This window comes from Lissotriton vulgaris, chromosome 3_1 (assembly GCF_964263255.1).
Source record: "Lissotriton vulgaris chromosome 3_1, aLisVul1.2, whole genome shotgun sequence".
NCBI classification, from domain to species: Eukaryota; Metazoa; Chordata; class Amphibia; order Caudata; family Salamandridae; genus Lissotriton; species Lissotriton vulgaris.
The window spans coordinates 1,140,943,047-1,140,964,706 of NC_141689.1; the positions used below are offsets into that span (position 1 = coordinate 1,140,943,047).

A 21,660-nucleotide genomic window follows, 5' to 3' on the forward strand; every position below is an offset into this window, starting at 1 on the left:
ATTCTTCTCATGGTATATACATATTCAACTCATTGGCCCAATGCATTTCGGGCTGTGCCCTTCATCGGGGGCCCTGTGCAATTCTGGTTAGGCGAACGGGTTGCCGCACTGGTGTAAGTAAATATCGAATGAAATATTCTAGCTGAGTCCTCAAGGGAATCCGGTCTAGAGTGTAAACGTTCGAGTGTTTTTCCGCGTTCTAAATGATAGATCGGGTCGCGAGGCGACATGGAGCCTCGCGACCCGATCTATCATTTAGAACGCGGAAAAACACTCGAACGTTTACACTCTAGACCGGATTCCCTTGAGGACTCAGCTAGAATATTTCATTCGATATTTACTTACACCAGTGCGGCAACCCGTTCGCCTAACCAGAATTGCACAGGGCCCCCGGTGAAGGGCACAGCCCGAAATGCATTGGGCCAATGAGTTGAATATGTATATACCATGAGAAGAATCATGAAATGAATAACAAGTAAAGAAAATCTTTTGAAATCAATTCAAACGTTTTTGAATGAACTTTATTGAACTTTTGATTTTGAGTGCTCTGGGGAGACACTTTTCTTGAGAGAACAGTGCATCACAAACCAACTCCCAGGATAGCATGTTTATAAAACAAAGTCTACCTATTTTTATGTGTTTGGCAGATGGTGAAATCCTTAAGCTTCACACCAGACAAAATTGTAGCATATACAATGTCACCCATGGAGGTTGCTTTGGTCAGCGCCTGGCTTCCTTCCAGAATCACCTGTAGCAGATACCCAGTTCGGAAGGCAGATCTGCTGTTTAGGTAAAGTCAACAGCAAGGGCTTTTCAAAGTCTGCAGGATTACAACAGCAACCACAACAGGCACCACATTTCAGTGTTTTCAAGACCTGCTCTAAGTGAATGGGAGTAACCTTGATGGCAGCAATGGGACTAGAACTGATGACAATTAAAATAGCGCTGATGATACCAATGGGACTAGTGCTCCTGACAACAATGCGAATTGCACTGATGATAACAATGGGACTAGTGCTGATGCGAGAAATGAGAATAGCACTGATGATACCCATGGGACTAGTTATGCCAACAATGCGAATAGCGCAGATGATACCAATGGGACTAGTGCCCATGCTAACAATGAGCATAGCGGTGATACCAATGGGACTAGTGCTGATGCCAACAATGAGAATAGCGCTGATGATACCAATGGGACCAGTGACAATGCCAACAATGAGAATAGCGCTGATGATACCAATGGGACTAGTGCCCATGCTAACAATGAGAATAGCGGTGATACCAATGGGACTAGTGCTGATGCCAACAATGAGAATAGCGCTGATGATACCAATGGGACTAGTGACAATGCCAACAATGAGAATAGCGCTGATGATAACAATGGGACTAGTGCCGATGCCAACAATGAGAATAGCGCTGATGATACCAATGGGACTAGTGTTGATGCCAATAATAAGAATAGCGCTGATGATACCAATGGGACTAGTGCCCATGACAACAATGAGATTAGCGCTGATGATACCAATAGGGCTAGTGCTCGTGAAAACAATGAGAATAGCACTGATGATAACAATGGGACTAGTGCCAATGCCAACAATGAAAATAGCACTGATGATAACAATGGGACTAGTGCCGATGACAGCAATGAGAACAGCACTAATGATAACAATGGGACTAGTGCCAATGCCAACAATGAGAATAGCACTGATGATAACAATGACTATAGCTCTGATGATTACAGTGGGACTAGTGCCTACAAGAACAGTGAGAATAGCGCTGATGACAACTATGAGACTAGTGCTGATGACAACACTAATGACAACAACGAAAAGTGCACTGATGATAACAATGAGACTAGTGCAGATGACAACGAGACTAGTGCCAATGACGAGACTAGTGCTGATGACAACGAGACTAGTGCAGATGACAACATTAAAAATAGCGCTGATGATAACAGGACTAGTGCAGATGGCAAAACTGCATGATTAAGAGACTGTTACTCAGAGTCCGCACTGCTCATTCATAGGAGACACTGTCCTAAACTCACATGCCTCTCATCAGTGTGCAGACTGGTCTTTAACCATATTCCTCCAACAGATTCTAGCACATTGTTACAGGTTAATATGTCACTTGTGAGGCCTCCTGACTCCTGCCATTGGGATTTAAGTTCTGCCACTATGTTGGTTATAATACCAGTGCTGCATCATTGTGCTTTTGGTAACACAAAGCCATCTCGTGCTTTGCCTGTACTTGTTTGTTTTTGTGAGTAACGTTAAAAGAGCCAGTATGCGCTGTAGAAAGGTACTTTTCGGTAACAACAAGCATTTGCAATGCAATAGGTCTTGCATTTACGCGAGTTTGACCTATTGGCTTTTATTTATGTTTCAAAACATAAATAAAAGGCAATGTCATTTACAATAAAAATAGCTCAAACTCTTGCAAATGCGAGACCTATTGCATTGCAAATAATTGTTGTCTCTTGCTCATGGTCAAGGGGTGATGATGAAAAATAAGCCCAGGACTTAAAAAGGAAGTGCCATTGCCTACCACCAACAAAAAGTATGCACCTAACCTTCCAAATAAAGGCATACATAACTGATCAAAACAAGCTCAGTTGAACTCTCTTTCTTGTGCTGTCAGGTGTGCTGGTTCTGTGCAAGAAATCTCACACGTAGCGTTTTTATAGATTTATAATTTGCGCAGTAAAATACTGATGAATAACTTTTATTGCAGTTCCAATACACAAATCCTAAATGTACATGATTACAGTTGAAATTAATTGGGTGTATAGAAATGTGAATAGTAGTATATTGTAGCTAGGCCACATTCATGTGCAAACAACAATTTTGGATTATGTAATTAACTCCTGCTCTTCCCTCTAGAACATCCGTTTTAGGATAACCTAATTCCTCACTCTCCATGCCTAGTACTCACCCCTGTATCTCATCAATCATCACTACTTCTCACCCATCATCACTACTTCTCACCCATCACCCCTAATTCTCACACCTATTCCTAATCCATTGTTCCCACTTCTCATCCATTATCCCTACTTCTCATCCCTGGGTCTCATCCATCATCCCTACTTCTCATCCCTATTTCTCATCCATCATCACTACTTCTCACCAATCACACCTAATTCTCATTCCTTATCCCTCAGTCATACTAACACACTTTCAATGTTGTGAAACACCACATCACACTGATTGATTGGCAACAGACAATCAGACTTAAGGGAGAGGTCTGCATTCTATTGGTCCAGCCATTGGAAAAACAAGCTCTGCATGTTAATGAAATACACTTTTTTAATTCTGAAGAGACTTTATCACATTTTTACACTTTGTTGCAAGATGTCTTTAAAAATGAAGGTGTTCCTATAGTTATGCAGTACAAGACAACCTAGTTAGTTACTTACTTACTTCCTTTAATTTCAATTAACCATTGAATAAATGCTTGCCTATTTAAGTTCTTTTTTATGTTAGTGCTGAATCGAGAAAACAGCAGCACAGTGCTGCTGTTGACTAAGGGGCCTTATGTAAAGATCAGGAGGACTGTATGCGGCCTCTGGGTCGTACTTTGAGTATCACTGATATAGATGATGCTTTAATCAACATCAAACATGAGGTGATTTCAAAAGGTCTGTTTCACCTTTGGCTCTACTGGCCTCTTCTGTCATCTTGACCTCCCTTTACCTCTGCTAACCCTATAATCCTCAAGCCACTCTCATATCCCTTTACCTATACCCACCCTTGAGCCCTCAAGTCACTTTCACCTCTTTTTACCCTCACTCACCCATTGGCCCTCAAGTCACCCTCACTTTACTTAACTTCTACCATCCTATAACCTTTATGTCACCCTTCATTCCCTTTAAATCTTCCCACCCACCCCTGAACCCTCAAGTAACCGTCACCTCCCTTTACCTCTGTTGACCCTGAATCCTAAATTCAGCCTTATCTCCGTTTACTTCTACCCATTGCCGAAACGCCCAAACTAGCCTTTCCTCCCTTTATACCTCAACCCACCCCATAACTCTAAAATCATCCTTACCTACCCCAGAACCCTCAAGTCACACTCACCTCCCATTAACTCTGCCCACTCCTGAACCCTCAAATCACCCTCACCTCCCTTTACCACTACGCAGCCTAAGCTCTCAAGTTACCTTCACTTCCCTTTTCCTTTACCAACCCCGGAGCCCTCAAGCCACCCTCACCTCCCTTTAACACTACCCACCGCTGAACCATCAAGTCACCCTCACCTCCCTTTATCTCTACCCACCTCAAACCCTACAATCATCCTTTCCTCCCTTTACTTGCTTTCAAGGGTATTTTTTTTCATCCGTTGTTGCTGCTTGCCTAGTCCGACCCCCCACTCACCTGTTGTTGATCTTAAAAGGTTCAGCCAGCAAAAGAGGGGACCTTACAGGTTCAGTTATACCAATGTTACAGGCTTCATAAAGCAGCACTCATAATGTCAAAAAGCAGTTATCAATACAGATGATAACATGGTTCCATAAACGTCATGAATTCTCTAGAGATGGGTGAAGATACAACTTAGCCTGTAAAGTCAGTAGCCTTAGCCTGTGGCAAAGGCAAAGTAGTTTCCACACTACATCAGAAGAGAAATTACACCAAATGGCCCACTGAAAGTTCAGGTTTGCTGACGCACAATGCGCAATGGTACGAAATGGTGTAGCAGTCAGCAACCATTTGTGCAAGCTATAATGTTTGGCGAGAGAAGGAGAAGCAGATATGGCCAGGGTACAGGCCTTGGAGGGGTGGTGCTGACAAGGGACACCTCATGTGGCCTGGCGCAGAAGAGGGTCAGTGGCTAAGGATTATGGAGTCTGTCTGGAGCAGGGGCTCAACGCAGTAGACGTGACAAGGCTGACAAGTGGCACTAGTCCATGTACTGTCCCCGGTACCTCCTAGTGACATTGGTAACGGTTTCTCGCAGTTGCAAAAGCACACTTAACTCATTAGCTGAGCACAAGGACACCTATGTATAACTTCTGAGTCTAATTTTCAAGAACCGTATGCACGTCCTATAATACATTACAACAAATGCATGCTGTGATCCCCCACGTCAATGGATGGAGCTTAAAATATCAGTTGCCCTACAGCGATAACCCCTAGTAATAAAATCTTATTAAAAAATATATATATATATATATATATCAGTTGCCAAAAAAGTTTGTGAGCAACTGAATTTGAGCTGCAGATTTCTGTAGCACATGACGGCCAACGGGAGCCATGGTTTACCTCATTCGTGTAATCCACCCAGAAGCCAATTATAAGTGACTGCAGAATGCCTCTCCTCAAAAGTGAGGCTTCACTTTATGATGGTACGGTCATTTAACTTATACATCTGTCAATGTTAGGACAGTTCATAAACAAAGGGAGACAACATACAGTGCATTGCACAAATCAGAAAAGGGGATGAGATCAAAGGCTAATCTTGGAACCATTTTTTACGGCTGTGATGCTGCATCTGGTGGATGAAACTGAGTGAGACTCTTGCTAGTGATATGTTTGGGCATTTGATGGGACTGTAACACAATGTGGTGGATGGACTGAGACGGTTGTTACTTCGTCAGTGTGCCCTGTCCACTAGTCATGGCTATTGAAGAAACTGCTTCATGAAACATCAGCTTTGTCTCTTGTTGCACATACGGCACCATTCACTATAAAACATACGTATTGATGGGCACCACCCAAGAACAGAAAAGCAACAAACAAATCGATGATACATAATACAACTATGAGACCCAATAAGAATGAGACCCAATAAACATACAACAAAATCCAAGAAGCCGATTATTTAAAAAAAAAAATAAGACTCATAAAAAAGCTATTAAAAGTCATGAGACCCGACATCGAAATTAAATGATAATATTTTAAGTAGAGAGTGATGAACTGTTGATAAAATCGGAACTGTAGTAAACATAACAAAAATCTGGCGCTATACAAATCCACTAACTGTAGACCCAAGAGATCGCCTTTGCAACATAAACAAGTGTTAAGCCCATGTCGGCAACGGCCTTCATGACAGGCTCACTATAACCCCTGCCGGACCTCACCCTTCACCCCTCTCCCCTCTCTCCAGTACCTGCAGGGAGAGGCTGGTTAACCCGGGTGCCGAGCGCTCCTCGTGGTCTGCGGCTGCTGGTGGCCTCGCAGTGCTCCTGCCCCTCCCCTTAACCCTCCCTCCGCACTCTGTTTGTAAACACCTTCCACGTGCGCACTGCTTCTCCTCTTATTCACTAACAGCTTTACGCCATTTTCGTGGGAGATTCGTACCTTTATTTTAGACGAGCCTCGTGCTGCAGTGAACGAAACAAAATACTGCGTGTGAGGCGGCCATCTTGAAATGAAAAGGTTTGCGTGCGACAGTGACTCGACCTCCTTCAAAGAGTATTGAAGCGAGAAATGTTAGAGTGTGACAGTGTTTTTGTCAGATTATTTTTGCTGTGTTACTTTATGGTTGCAAATACAACTACATTTTTATTGTTTGCACTACAAATACGCGAAGTTTCCATTGGGAATTTAAATTCGTAACAGAAAATGTATCCCAGTGCTACTGATAGAGCACGCAGGTCACCCGACTAACCATAAGCACACCTGGGCCCATAAAATTCAATGTAATCATCCTTATTCAATCGGGTAACCTACCCTCTACTACCAGTAACCCTGTTCCTTTCTATTTATTTCCAATGTACCTGATTTACCAATCCTCCTCACAGGTACCTAAGTTCACAATGGATCGGGGAGCTAGCTGTAAAGTTAAGTAGTCATCACAATACAATATCATTTAATATTTGCACTCTTTATAATAACCACAGACTCGGGAAGTTTTGAAAACCTTTATCTAATCATCATCATCATCATGTCATGAGCACAAGATTAACACAGATAAGATTATCTATAACTAGAATTAGAAATAGCGTATAGCTATGAATAAGACAGAGAATACTAATCATTTAAAAATCGTACAATAAAGAGAAGGTTGTAGTGAGCGCGCTAGTATGGCGCGTCACGTGGCTACGTGACGTGCGTTGACGTAGAGGCGCGGCAGGCGGAGCGCGGCATTCAGAGCGCGAGCAGGCTGGGCGCAGGACATGCTTTGCGCTCCTTGTATGTATGTACCTGAATAAAGAGGCTGGTACCACCATCCGACTCCGAGACTTATTGGGGGAAGAAAGAGTAACATTACAGTGGCGACGAGGGTGGGATACCGACCCACGACCCCCACCACGCAGACTACGAGAAGCACGACGGAACGGAGTGGTGGCGCAGGAGAAACGAGGAAGGCCCGAGGGTACGCACAGCGACCCCATCCTCATAGGGCACGGCAAGGAGCGCAACGCAACCATCAGCAAAGAGAACAGAGCACCGAGAGCACAAATAGCGACGGTCGAAGAACCCTGAACAACCGAGGTAGGAAGCCAGTCACGGTCGCGGCCCACCGGGATACGCACTGGCTACTCCACCCGAACAGGAAAGGGCTGAAAGGAACAGCCCTCCACCCTTGCTCAAGAAGGAAGAGCGAAACGGTGCACCAGGGAGCCCGAGAAGCTTGGAAGGTACGCTACCCGCAGCCCGGGCGGAGAAGATGAATGCACAAGCGGGCTACGCGATAGCGCCAGTCCAGTTCCTTCCCCGACCAGGAGAACCGCTCATGAAATGGGAGGACTGGAAGGAATACATAGACAATTTCATAGAAGTGATGGAAGACGAGAGCGAGGAGAAGTTTAAGCCGCCGAGAAAGAAACGCATCCTGTTGCTGAATCTGGGCCCAGAAGGCCTAAGGATATACAAAAGCTTGGTACCGAAGAAGAGAGAGACAGAGGATGACGATGTGTATGCCCATGCGCTGGAAGACCTAGAAGAACACTTCAAACCCTCAGTGTGCGTCTCAGTAGACAGGTTTAACTTCCAGCAAAGGAAGCAACTACCCGGGGAAACAGTGGAAGAGTATGTGGCGGCGTTGAAGAAACTGGCGGTATCGTGCAAATATGCCAACTGGGAAAGTGAATTCATAAAAGACCAAGTGGTGATGCACACCACGTGCACGAGCGTGCAGGACAAGCTATGGGCCGCAGGGGACACCTCTCTCAAGGACGTGTTGGTGATAGTAAAAAGGGCCGAACTGGCACGAAGGTGTGCAGCGGCTACGAAGAAAGAGATCGTGCCCAGTGGGACGGTGAACAAAGTAGACGAGGAAGAACACCATAAGGATAATCAGGCACGGAAACAGCCGGAAAAGGGTCCCGACAAATGGCGGAACAGCCCAGGCAACCCTGGCAAACAGGCCGGAAGTAACAAACGGCCTTGCTACAGATGCGGCAGTTGGACGCACGAGGCGCACGACCGGAAGTGCCCCGCGCTTCGCGCCAAATGCACGTTCTGCGGAATAACCGGCCATTTTGAAAAGGCGTGCAGGAAGAAGGCAGCCAAGAACGCAGTGAAGTACGTGGCCCAGGCATCGGAGGAGCCAGAAGAGGCAGTAGAGGAAGAGGTGATCACAGTCCTCTGCATCTACGACGAAATATTAAGCATAAACGACCGAGGCCGGGGCACCGGCGGAGGAAGAACGATGAAACCCGTCATGGAAATGATGATCGGAGGCGTCGAAGTCCAGGTGGTGGCAGACACAGGGTCGCCGTACACCATCATCCCCCCGAGCGTGTGGGAAGAGAAGTTTGCTCCGCGACTGGGCCCCGAGCTGGACAAGCTGGACATACGTCCCGTTACCTACAATGGTGATCGAATCCCCATGGCCGGGTGCAGGAAATTGAACTTCGAGTTCAGGGGCAGAGAGGCCAGGTGCAAACTGTATGTATCCGAGAAAGGTCCCTCCGTCCTAGGATGGCTCGATCAAGGAGACCTGGGCATCAAGCTGGACCCGGGAGGCAAGGAACAGATATTATTGACGGAGCCGGAGGAAGCGCTGGACACGAATAAATGGAGGAAGAAGTTCCCAACGGTCTTCGGTGGCTCAGTGGGCAAACTCGACAGATTTGCACACAAGATCGTACTCAAAAAAGGAGCTGTACCGGTGGCACACAAGGTGAGAAACATCCAGCTAGCAGTAAGGGACGACGTGAAGGAAGAACTACAACAGCTGGAGAAAAGAGGGATCATCGAGCCGATAGCCTGTGCTGAATGGCTATCGCCGTTGGTGGTGGTGAAGAAACCAAACGGGAAAGTCCGTTTATGCGTGGACCTACGCGAATTGAACAAAAATATAGTGGTGGAGAAGTTTCCCCTTCCCCGGATAGAGGAGATGCTGGCCAGCACAAGGGGTATTCAGTAGTACTCCACCATAGACTTGACTTCAGCGTATCACCAGATAGCGTTACACCCAGAGAGCCGCAGCTTAACATCCTTCATAACTCCCTTCGGATGCTATCGATTCCGCCGCATGCCGTTTGGACTAGCCTCGGCGGCTGCAGTATTTCAAAAGCTCATGCATCAGCTGTTTCAGGACCTCAAGGGAGTGCAATACTTCCAGGATGATATATTGGGGTGATGGGCCTGGACAGGATGGACCACGACAGGAAGCTGGAGGCGGTATTGGGCATCCTGGAAGGGAAGGGCCTCACAGCAGAATGGGCCAAATGCCGGATAGGGATGGAGAAGGTAACGTACTTGGGCCACGAAATCAGTGCTCAAGGAGTGACTCCCAAGAGTGAAAATGTAAAGGCGATCTGTGACGCACCATCACCAGCCACCAAAGAGGAAGTCAGGTCATTCCTGGGAATGGCGGAATACTATGGGAAATTCATTGAACATTTCGCCTCGAAAACTCACCACATGAGGCTGTCAACCCGAGAGAACAGTGAGTTCTGTTGGTCAGAGGAAGCTCAACGGGAATTTGAAATGGTAAAGAGAGAAGTGGCAGGGGCAATCCCACTGCAAGGGTTCGACCCCCAAGGAAGCACCATACTAACCACGGATGCAAGTGATAAAGGACTGGGGGCAGTCCTCATGCAAGACCGAGGTCAAGGGAGAGTCGAAACCATATGCTTCGCATCCCGCACCCTGAATGACACTGAAAAGAGATATAGTGTGATTGAAAAAGAAATGTTGGCGGTGGTGTGGGCCATGTCCCGGTTCCGGCAGTTCCTGTGGGGCACAAGGTTCCGGTTGAGGACCGATCACAAGCCCCTGCTCAAAGTGCTCACATCTAGTGGACATGCGGAAGCAACACCGAGGATCTCGAAAATGTCGCTAAAACTAATGGAGTTTCGCTATGACGTTGAACACATTCCAGGGAACAGGAACAAAGTAGCGGACTACCTGAGTAGGGCGGCAGCGATGGAGCCCAGTACAGAATGCCCCGAGGCGGGGGAAGAGTGGGTCGCACTCACCGAGGACCTCGAAGTATCTATCAGCAAACAGGAATGGAGAACGGCATATGAAGGAGACCCGAATCTGGAGAAAGTGAAGGACTACATTGTGAGAGGCTGGCCGGACAAATGCAAGTTAGAGCGTGGCCTTGTCCCATACTTCGAGGTGAGAGAGGAACTGTCTATGGATGACCAGGGAACATTTATATACAGAGGGGAAAGAGTCATACCCCCGTCAACGATGATACCCAGATTGATGGACATGTTACATGAAGGCCACCTGGGAGTGGGAAAGCTGAAACTAAGGGCCAAGCAGAATTATTGGTGGCCAGGAATGGACATTAGAGCGGAAAGACATGTGAGAGAGTGCCTGAGGTGCCAAGGCGCGGACAAAACGCTTAAACCATTGCGCCCTGCCCTGGGAAAGATTGATCCTCCACAAAACCCGTGGGAGGAACTGTCCATCGACATTTTAGGGCCAGTGCTGAATGCACAGGGTATACAGAAATACATTTGTGTAATGGTAGATCGTTATTCGAAATGGCCGGAAGTAAAGATCGAAGAAACAATGGACACTGAAAAAATAGTGAGCTTCATGGCGGAGACCTTCGTGAGAGAGGGCATCCCCAAGTGTGTCCTCAGTGACAATGGGCCCCAATTCCGCTCTGACAGATGGAACCAATTTATGCAAAGAAATGGAATAGCGACCAAACACACATCCATATATCACCCGGCGGGGAATGGGTTGGTGGAGCGCTTTAATAGAGTGGTGATGGGCTCGATACAAGCGGCTATTGCAGACAACAAAGACTGGGAAGCGGAGATATGGCACATGGTGTGGGCGTATCGGATAACTCCTACGAACACTGGCTATAGCCCTTTCCAGATCTTAAGGGGCCGGGAGCCGTTCACCCAAGACAACAGGATATGGAAGGACAGAGTTATCAAGAGTGAGTGGTCACCGGCAGTGGTGCAAGCCAATCTGAAGAAGGCACAAGCAGTGTATACCAAACACTATGATGCGAGGAGAAATGTAAAAGACACTGCCCTCGAAAAGGGGGAATGGGTGAGAGTAAGACTGCCTACTCTACAGAAAAAAGGGGAAAGTAAGTACAGCAGGCCCCTGAGAGTTGTGGAAATCAAGGGCCGGGCGGCCTTGCTGAGCGATGGAAACGTGTGGTCACAGGATCGCATGGCCAGGTGCAATAAAATACTCAACTGGAGAAGCAGAGACGACAGGGAAGAGAGTGAGAGCAACAGTGACCACTCCAGTGACTATGGAGGTGAAAGCCCGGACTTAGGAGAAAGTAGTAACGAAGATCAAGAGGCAAGTGCAGAGTGTCAGCCAGAGGAAGACAGCAGTCGGAGTGTGCCTGGCGCGGCTGCGCTAGGGAGTGGACAGAGTGAGGAAGCAACGACTGCACATTCCCCGGTAAGACTGACGAGAAGGGGCAGAGCGGTGGTCCCACCAGTGAGGTTCAGAGACTATGATATGAGTCAGGACTTGTTCACATAACCCTTTGGAAAAAAGGGAGATATGTAGTGAGCGCGCTAGTATGGCGCGTCACGTGGCTACGTGACGTGCGTTGACGTAGAGGCGCGGCAGGTGGAGCGCGGCATTCAGAGCGCGAGCAGGCTGGGCGCAGGACATGCTTTGCGCTCCTTGTATGTATGTACCTGAATAAAGAGGCTGGTACCACCATCCGACTCCGAGACTTATTGGGGGAAGAAAGAGTAACATTACAAAGGTGAAAAGAAGGAACATGCTAATTTAGGTCAACAGACTTTCACAATTTACTAAAGGCGGGTAAAGAAAGGGAACATGCTTAAATCCAAATAGACTCCCGCAATTCACTAGCAGTTTGAAAGGAAATGAAACTTATGCAATTGGATTTATCCAGATTTAGCTTATTCACTATAGGGAGGGTAAGATTGGGAACATTTACTAAAATGGATAAACAATTATGTATTGGCTAAAGGTGGGTTTAAAAGTGGGACATACTAATAGACAAGCAATGCATGGAATTTCATTTATCAAGGGACATGGAAGAGAAAGGAGCATATGCAATTATGCTTTGCAATATTCGAACATCAGAAGTGCAAACATATAAATAGTCACCGACACAGACTTTATATTTACCTATGATAGATTGAAGACCCCCCTCTGGCCATGGGTCAGTAGGAAAGACGGGAAAGGACCCTCAAGGACTTAGGTGCCAGTAGGCGAGCAGGTACAGCTCATGGACAGTCAGGACAGGATAACCCCAGAATTTGGATCAGGACCGGGTTCACCAAAGGGTACGACCAACACCCGCAGCTACGGTTGCAACGCCTGCGTTACTCCCTCTCTGCAAGGAATCTGCCAATAACCCCGATTGGGTTCTGGAACCTCCCAGCAAAGTGCTTCGCCAGCACTTTAAGTCTGCAGTAAAACCCCAATAGGGTTTTTCAAACTTCCCAACAGAGTGCTTCGCAGCTCTCTGACTTCAGTCACCTATTGAGTGCGTTGGGTCAGTGACAGGTCAGCTATTCTGGCAAGTCGGACGATTTCTCTAGCTAAACCTACGCTAGTTATACTGTTTTTCGGGTCAGTGTACCACCCCCCAATGTTGCAAGTGCAAGGATCCCCAATTTGGATTGGACAAAGGAGGGGGTTAAGTCATCACACCACCTAAATTTTAGACTTTCTCAGGCTTAATATTCACGCTTTGTACCCACCCCTTATTTTCTGTATTCCCATGACATATGAATTTCACATAACAATAGTGAATACAAATCTTAATACATTTGTTGCAAATTTAGTACAGTTCAGCTCCGTTCAGCTAGGTAGAAGTTCAGCTTCCCAGGAGCATCTTGGCGGTGGCTGCCAGCTGGCTCGATTCCACTGATGCAGAGCTCTTTTTCCCTCATCACATGACTGGTACCATACAGGTTTTTCAAGATGGAGTAGTAATCAACTCCCAAGCCCAAAGAATACAATACATGAAAAGCAAGCGAAAACAATTTTGAAATACAGAAAAAAATTATTACACTGTATACCATGAATGGCTATACTACACCCCTTACTTCATAATAACTATAGTGTTTATGGGTTATGCAGAACAAACAGCTATGCGAAAGCGGCAATGCAAGCTTGGAGCATGTGAGAACACAAAGCAGCCATATTAGCGGTATTGCGCATGAGCAACACTTTCCCACCAGAACTGCGAGTACGTGACGTCACATGGTTATGACCGAAGCATTCGCATTCTAAATTCCCGCGTAGAAGCGACCATCTTAGATGCAAGCGTATTATGATTAGCAAACACATAGGCAAGCGTCACTGGGACACCCTGTGTAATGTAAAATGTGCAATATTAGTAACACGAACATGTTGATTTAGTTTATTAACATTATTTGATGTTCATGATTCAAGCAAGTCGCTTAACGTGCGAATCCTTGATCCATCAATCCCCTCTTTGATGATATTTACTATCATCACTATTAATGGAACCAGATGCCAACTTTCACATTTCACCCAATTTAATTACTTCAAACTTTTTGTTCAGCCTTTTTTCTGAATCCTTATTTGGATGATAATTTTTCATCTTTTTATAAATCTTGCTATTCAGCTCTTATAATTCAAGTTCATCAACATTCCGTTTCATTCCTCTCTTATTCACAGCATACTTCTTTTTGTGTTTTCGACATTTGCAGCAAATGATTATAGTAAACACTAATAACTCTATTCCCGCTATTGGCATCAGTATTTTACTCACAAGACTTTTACCTAGGTTAGAAAACCAACTACCTACAGAGGAAAGACCATCAGTTAGTCTCTTCCAGGCACTATCAACCTCCAGTGGTTTGAGCTCTTTTTCCAAATTAGTTATGTTTCTCACATATTGTGGTTTGTACGCAGAATTTGGATTATGAGGATGAGAGGCGAGCGGAGTCTGCAGTTTACCTGAGGGTAAGGGTTATGGTAAATGTGGACAACATAATAAAAGCTAATTATGACCCGCTAATTAAATCTGTATCCGGGGAGTTAAAAAGGATTGACGGCCTTCACTTGTCAATTATCGGTAGAGGGGATTTTTTGAAAATGAGCATTTTACCTAAATTTTGTATTTGTTTGGATCAATACCAGTTGCAATTGAGGATAGCATGCTTAAAAACGTGAACTCAGTGTTCTTGAACTTTATTTGGCAGTATGGAAAGATAAGGAGGTCCCTGAAATTAATGTCTTTGACGCAAGAGCGTGGGGGTCTGGCGATCCCGAATATTGGATTATATTACTTGGCTGCCTTTCTACATCAAATATCATACTTATTGAGGATGGGTGAAATGGAGTGCCCGAATACAGGGGGAAGAATTCCAACAATATTCGAATTAGCAGTAGGGAAGGATGCAGCAGGATTACTTTTAAAACAAGTGGAGTATGGCTACTACAATAAAGTGAAGTTTAAGATCATTAAGAGTGCAGGGTGTATATGGAAACAAATAACTAAACTTATGGGAATTCCTTATGTGACATAGTATACACCCTTGTGGTATGGCTCGATTTTTTCAAGAGCGGCTGTTGACTCAGTGGGGCGGGAGTGGGAGGCTAAGGGCATAATCAATATTGGAGATTTTTTGGGGGGAAATCAACAGTCGCAATTTCGGGATTTGCAGCATAGGTTTGGGATACATCCTAATCAGGTTTTGTAATTCATACAGGTATAGTTATGGCATACAGGCCAAGGGTAACTATGGAGAAAATTCCACCAATGGAGTTAATTAGCAACAAACTATGTAGAATAGGAGCGGTATATAAGCTTTTGTTGTCAAAAATTCCTGATGATCTGGAGAAAGTAGAAACATCTTGGGCAGTAAAACTGGGTAATTCAAATCTAGATATCTATTAAGCCTTAGAGCTGTCGGCAGAAACCTTTTTATCCTCTAATCTAAAAGCACAACTATATAAGACGGTATTTAATCTATATTTTACTCCGGCAAAGCTCTTTGCATGAGGAAAGTGGGAGGATGATCGGTGTCCTAGGTGTGGGGAAGGTTCTGCTACACTAAAACATATGTTTTTTGATTGTGATCAATTACCCCTCTAAAATCTGGGATCTTGGGATTTTGGAGAACCAGATTTGGAAGGGACTTTAACCTTATACCCACACTGGTAATCCTGGGTCATGACAGCTCACTAATGTGCAATAAAGAACAAGAATATTGCTTGTTTATAGGCTCAGCAATATTTCGAATCATGCTGGCAGCACGATGGAAGGATAAGGAACCACCTACATTTCAGATGTGGCTAGCACGGTTCTTAGGAGTTTGGAAACAAGAGGCAGCTCTTTATACATGTAAAGGTAGGAATGCCGGAAAGCGGGGGGAAAAAATCTGGGCATGCATTGCAAGTTGGAGCGGGGATGTGGTGGGGCGGGGATTGACTTAGGTCTATTGTATGTAACTGGAGGCTGGAAATTTGCTGTAGGCCACAGTTTGTTTACATTGAAGGAAAATAGATATTATCAGAAAGTATGTTATATATATATATATATATATATATATATATATATATATATATATATATATATACATATATATACTTTTTTGTGGTTTTCTTCTCCTCTCTTAGTTATGTAATTATGACACTGTGTATGTGCATTATATTTTAATTTGCAGAGCCCAGGGATTTTTTGCTATGAAGTATGGTGTTTTGCTTTCTCCATGTTTTTTTGTACAGTGAAGATGTTTCTCTGGTGTGAATAAAATAATTCAAAAAAAGACAAATAGGTTGTCCAGATTCCGTACTTTAGTGACAACTGGAGTGAAAAATGGAGCTGGAGTGGAGAAGGCATAATTAGTAACATAGAAACATTACATTCGGATGAAAGCCATGTGATCAACAATCCTTCGGATCTGACTCAGGTCCCGGTGCGCTGTTTGTCTGTGAACTATTGAACTGCTGGTGCTGTTTGGAGCTGAGGGGAGCTGAGAGGCCAAGTAGCGTTGGAAGTCTATGTTGTGTTGGAACTGCATTGGGGTCGCCTGCTCGTCCACCTGCCTCCACCTGCCCCTAACCGCTAATCACCTATTGCCACAGTGCTGCTGTGCGTTTTGAGCTGCGGACTTTGGGAGGCTGAAGCCGTAGCAGATAGCAGGGAATAAGCAGTAAGAGGATTGAATTACTTGTAATGCCATCTAGGTGTCTGCGCTCAAGCGTAAAAGTGAAAACAGGAGCAGTCTCAGAGTGTTGTTTCCAGAGCCAAAGGAGTCCTCTTAAGCTTCAGAAAACCATTCGGCGCAGGAGAAATAGGGATCATCTTTCTTATCTGAAAACGTATCCATCGGTGATGTCAATGTTTACAAAAGGTGTGAGGTGCTACAAGCGAGGGAAGGGCCTAAATGTGGGAAAAAATGAGGTCCAGGAGGACGAGGTGATGAACACTCATGTAACACCAGAGAATGAGGAGGGCATCTAGCTCACTAATTCAGAAGTTAAGGCAGCTCTTTACTCTGCTGTAATTATCCATCAGAACAATAATGGTGGAAAATCTGTACAGCCACCAGGCGAAAGTGCTGCTTCACAATTAGGAGGGGAGGGTAGTAAAACGGAAATGGAAGTTGATTTATCGGTGGACTAAGTAAAAAGGCCCCCCGAATAAGGATGTGGCAAGAAAGAAGGGACACACACCATTATCACCATTGATAGGATTGGTATCCCTTTTTGACAATCCACAAGTTTGTGCAAGAGGTAAGAACAAATCTGAGCCTGGTGTTTTGCCGCCCAATCTGAGTGATGTCATTAAAAATGCCACAGTGTATAGAACGTAGCATTGGCTCTGGGCAGGTGAAATTGGAGGATTACACTCTTCTGGTTATTGCCAAGCAAATGGAAAAGAATGAAGAGCTAACTGCACAGCTGAAAAAGGCAGGCACCTTAGAGATGGATCCAGAACTGTCTCTGGTTTTAACACCTGGCAAACCACATATGCCTGCTCTGTATAGTAGTACACCTACTTCGTCCCATGCTGTTAATTTACTAGAACGTTCTGTTGAAAGGATATCAGGTTTATCATTAGACAAGGGGGCAGATAATATTATGAATTCATTTAGGAAGATGCAGATGGGGGGTACCTTGGAGATTTTTTACGATTTAGAGAGAATTCTATCTACAATTTTATCTTTGCTAGAAAAAAAGCACAGTAAATACAGATCATATATTGGATGTCCTCTCGCCCATACTAACAGGGGTCAAGAACTTAATCAGATCAAGCAAGACATAAAGAATTTGGAAAAGGGTCCTGAAGTACCCAGTCATGCATGTCAAATATGTAACAGGATGCCAAAAAATGGTAATACATTGGTGGATGGGAAAACGAAAGAAGTGAATGTGGGATCTATAAATGTCTCTTTTAGAGGTAGCCCAATTGTTAGTTTACCTGCAGTTAAACTCCAGGAGAGCGCTCAGTTTACCAGTCAAGGGGAAAAATCTAATTTAAAAGGATCCCCACTAACTCCCCCATTACGAGTTTACGCTGTTTTTTAAAAAAGTAATCCAATCAACCCAAGCCCACAGTTAACTGAAGAATTAGTAAATACCCTAGATAGTGTACCCTTAGGGGAGGTCCCAGTATTGAATGAAGGCAACGTCAGAATTGGTAAAAGGGGTAAGAGGAAGACCAGGAATAGACGTATCCCTAAACAAAAACAAAACAAATTGCGGTTCCTTCCAGTAAGTGAGGAAGTAAATAGTACAAATTATCCTCCAAGTAGAATGGACACAGGGACTTTGGAGCAATCCATATCCATATTAAATACGGGTTTAAAGACGGGGCAAGAAAATAATAATCAGGCGATCTGTGCAAACCGGGTGTCGATAGCCCCACAGTGTCAAGAGGGCCGGGAAGAAAGTGGGATGAACCATGAGAAAAGTAGTGACCCCATATTAGGAAATGCAATGGAAACATTTTCTGAGCCGGTGATAGACCATTACGTGGCTTTAGGAGGTGACTTACCGCACCGCAGTGGGCAGGATACTCTCCAAGCAAGGATTGATCCCGGCCAGGGAACAGTTGGGGTGGGGGACCAGTTTACAGTTTTTAATAGCAAAGGGGGAAGTTAGATAGAGATACAGTCTTAGGGCAGCCTGGTATTAGAACAATAAGGACTACTGGACCTAGAGTCGGGCAAGTGAGCAGGACCTTGATTTTTGTCTCTCTGTTTGAAACAGAACCAATGTTATTGAATAGAAGTGCTCTCCTACAGATGTTAACAGAAATAAAGGATTTGGGATTAATAACCAGTAAAGGTATTGAGACAGTCTACTTAGACCGGAGGAGCACTCCCCCAAGCACTAGAGCTACATTCACATCAGGGATAGTGTCAGCACTGGTTATGGCTAATGCTGATTGCTTTAGGAAAAGTGGTATAGATGTGATCCCTACTGTATCCCCTTGCAGAGTTCTAGTAGAAAGCTTAGGAACGATTTATCAGACGCAAGGGTATGGGTGCTCTAATAATAGGGGTGTAAATATCCCCATAAATCTAAAAGATATCGAAATAACAGTAAGGAGAAATTTAAGAGAAAGAGAAATTAACATTTTAGAACCTGCAGTCCGATGGCCCACTAACCCAAACAGGGAGGATGAGGTAGCAAAGTGGAGTTGGGTTGCAGGTACCCTTAACGGGTCAAAAGCACCTACCATAAAGCCCATAGTGCGGTGGTAGCCAATTGGGAAATATCCTATCCTGGAATGTGGCGCGGTAGGAAAATTGAGTTATAAACTTAAATCATTATTAGAATTAGACCCCAAAATAATTTGCCTCCAGGAAACATGGATGGGGAGGAGTTCCAGTTTGAAAATTTTTATGTGTACTGAAGTACAGCAAAAAAATCTGTAAAAGGGCATGCAAGTGGAGGTTTAGCTATTTTGCTTACCTGTGACATAGTATGGGATCCTGTGATTTATAAGCATCCATCAAAATGTTGTATTGTAGCAAAACTGAGGATGGGTGTAGATAACCGGGGGCAAGCAATTTTTCTTTTACTGGTAAATGTGTATATTCCCCCAGGGAGAGCGTCAAACTTATTGGTCGATTCTGGGCCAGATGCATCAAAGGGTTTTACCCATTCTATGTCTATGGGAAAATGCTTTGGTACATATGGCCCTATGTCTGTACTTTTGTATAAGGGTTAAGTAACAAAGTTACACGTATAATGATGGTGGGTGATTTTAACGCTAAATTATCCAATAGTGCAGTTATGTCTTTTTCTAACCTGGAACTGGAGGAGGTCTGGGCTATTCCAGATTCTGTATTGGTGGTCCATTTAAGGTCAGATAAACGAGGCTTGTTACTCTTGCAAAGTTTTAGAAGCTTAGACCTTATAACAATGAACTGTAGATTCCCGGAGGATTCCCCCGCAGCTTATACCTTCCGGGGGCCACATGGTCACTCTTTAATTGATTACATGGCAGTTTCTCATCAACTATTTAATGGATGTACACAATTTAAGGTATCCACCTCAAACATGAGTGACCATAATATTTTAGCTGTAAAAATGGACATAGAAATTGAGAATCCTGAACATTGGAATCAGAGGGAGGAAAAGGTCTCTTATAATCGTAACAACGGGCGCACTTGCTGGTCAAATAACTTGCTTCCAAATTTCAAGACTATTTTTGAAAATATTGCCTTTATTTCCTGAAAAGAAACAACGGTTCAGAGGTTTGAGAGAGGCTTTGCCGCAATTAGATCTTTCAAAAAAAAGAATCCCATTTTTAGTTCTACTCCATTAGTAATAATATCATGGGAAATGAAAAAATTGAATCGGGAAATTAATGGTTTAATTAGAGACCAATTTAGGGTGCCCACGACACAAAGGCAGAGAGAAATAAGTAGGCTGAAACAGGTACGGAAAAGGAAAATACCTTCTGACTGAAGAAGGGCGGAAGACGAAAAATGGGTTAGACTCTGAGAGGTAGCTCTTTCTGGAGACTCTAAGAAGTATTGGGCACTGATAGCAAAATTTTGTGATGGTATAGAGAAGTCAAAACCTATTTTAATCCCAGAAGCAGAATGGTCTATGTATATTTACCAACTCTATGCTTTAAATCTCATAGTTGGACAGAACCAAGAGGTTAGTACCACCCTATCTACGGGGGGGGGGGGGCGACTATGGGCCACCATCACGCATGGAGATTGAGGGTTACATTAAAGGGGCAAGATATTCCAGTGCAATGGGCCCAGATGATGTACCAGTAGCTATAATAAAACAGGATTGTGAAGAATGGGCAACATTTTTGCATCCGTTGTTTGTCCATTGTTATACTTAATGTGATATTCCACAATCCTGGAAGGGAAGTATACTAGTTCCGCTATATAAAAAGGGTCCAAAAAATTCCCCGGAAAAAAGAAAAAAAAAAAAACCTCCTCGGACAGTTTTAGACAGATTTTGCTCCTGGATGCAATGGGTAAACTGTTTACAAAGAGTATTCTCACTCATCTACAAGAGTGGGCATTTGAAAATAACCATATCCCTTTGGAACAAACAGGATTCCGTAAGAATAGTGGTACACTGGATAATATCTCCATTCTGCAAACTTTAACTGAAAAATATCCAGTAAGTCGGGGAATGCCGTTATATTTGGCTTTTATAGATTTCTCCACAGCATTCGATAGGGTAGATCGGGGGAGCTGTGGAGATAATTGGCCACTATGGGGATACCAGGGAATCTTTTAAGATTAATAATTGCTCTCCACTGTGCTACCTGGACTCAAGTATTATTAGGGGGAACACAAGGCCTTTCGAAGAAAATAGTAACTAACAATGGACTGAAGCAGGGGTGCCTGCTTGCCCCTTTACTCGTTTTCATCTACATTAATGATTTGCCAAGAAGAGTGGGGCTTAGTAAATTAGGAAACTTAGAGTTGAGCTGTCTGCTATATGCAGATGATGCCATAATAATGGATTTAACCCCAATTGGACTGCAAAGACGACTTGGTGAGATAATTAGGTATACAGAGGATTATCATCTAAAAATAAATATTTTGAAAAGCAAAGTCATGATTTTTAGTGATAAAGGATGTAAGGTCAGAAAAAAATTGAATTGGTTCCTGGGAAAAGAGAAATTGGAAGTAGTAAAATTGTATCAATTTTTAGGAAAAATATTTACAAATAGGTGCTCAGCGAATAGACATATGGACCATTGCAAAGGCAAAGCAATTTCACAAGCCTTTGCAATCAATCGTCTGTACACACTGTGGGAAAATACATTTCTCACATATTATTTTGGTTCATAAAATAAAGATTCCACCAACCCTGAGCTGCGCCA

General features: G+C 44.2%; 1 protein-coding gene across 1 annotated transcript in view; it reads right to left on the bottom strand.

The window, feature by feature from the left end:
* The window catches only part of FAM13A (family with sequence similarity 13 member A), a 1,072,469-nt gene extending 1,066,291 nt beyond the window's left edge, over nucleotides 1-6,178 (bottom strand). The window contains exon 1 of the mRNA XM_086961617.1: nucleotides 6,106-6,178. The gene's annotated coding sequence lies outside the window, so the exon portion shown is untranslated. The remainder of the gene's footprint in view (nucleotides 1-6,105) is intronic.
* Nucleotides 6,179-21,660: the final 15,482 nt, after the last annotated feature.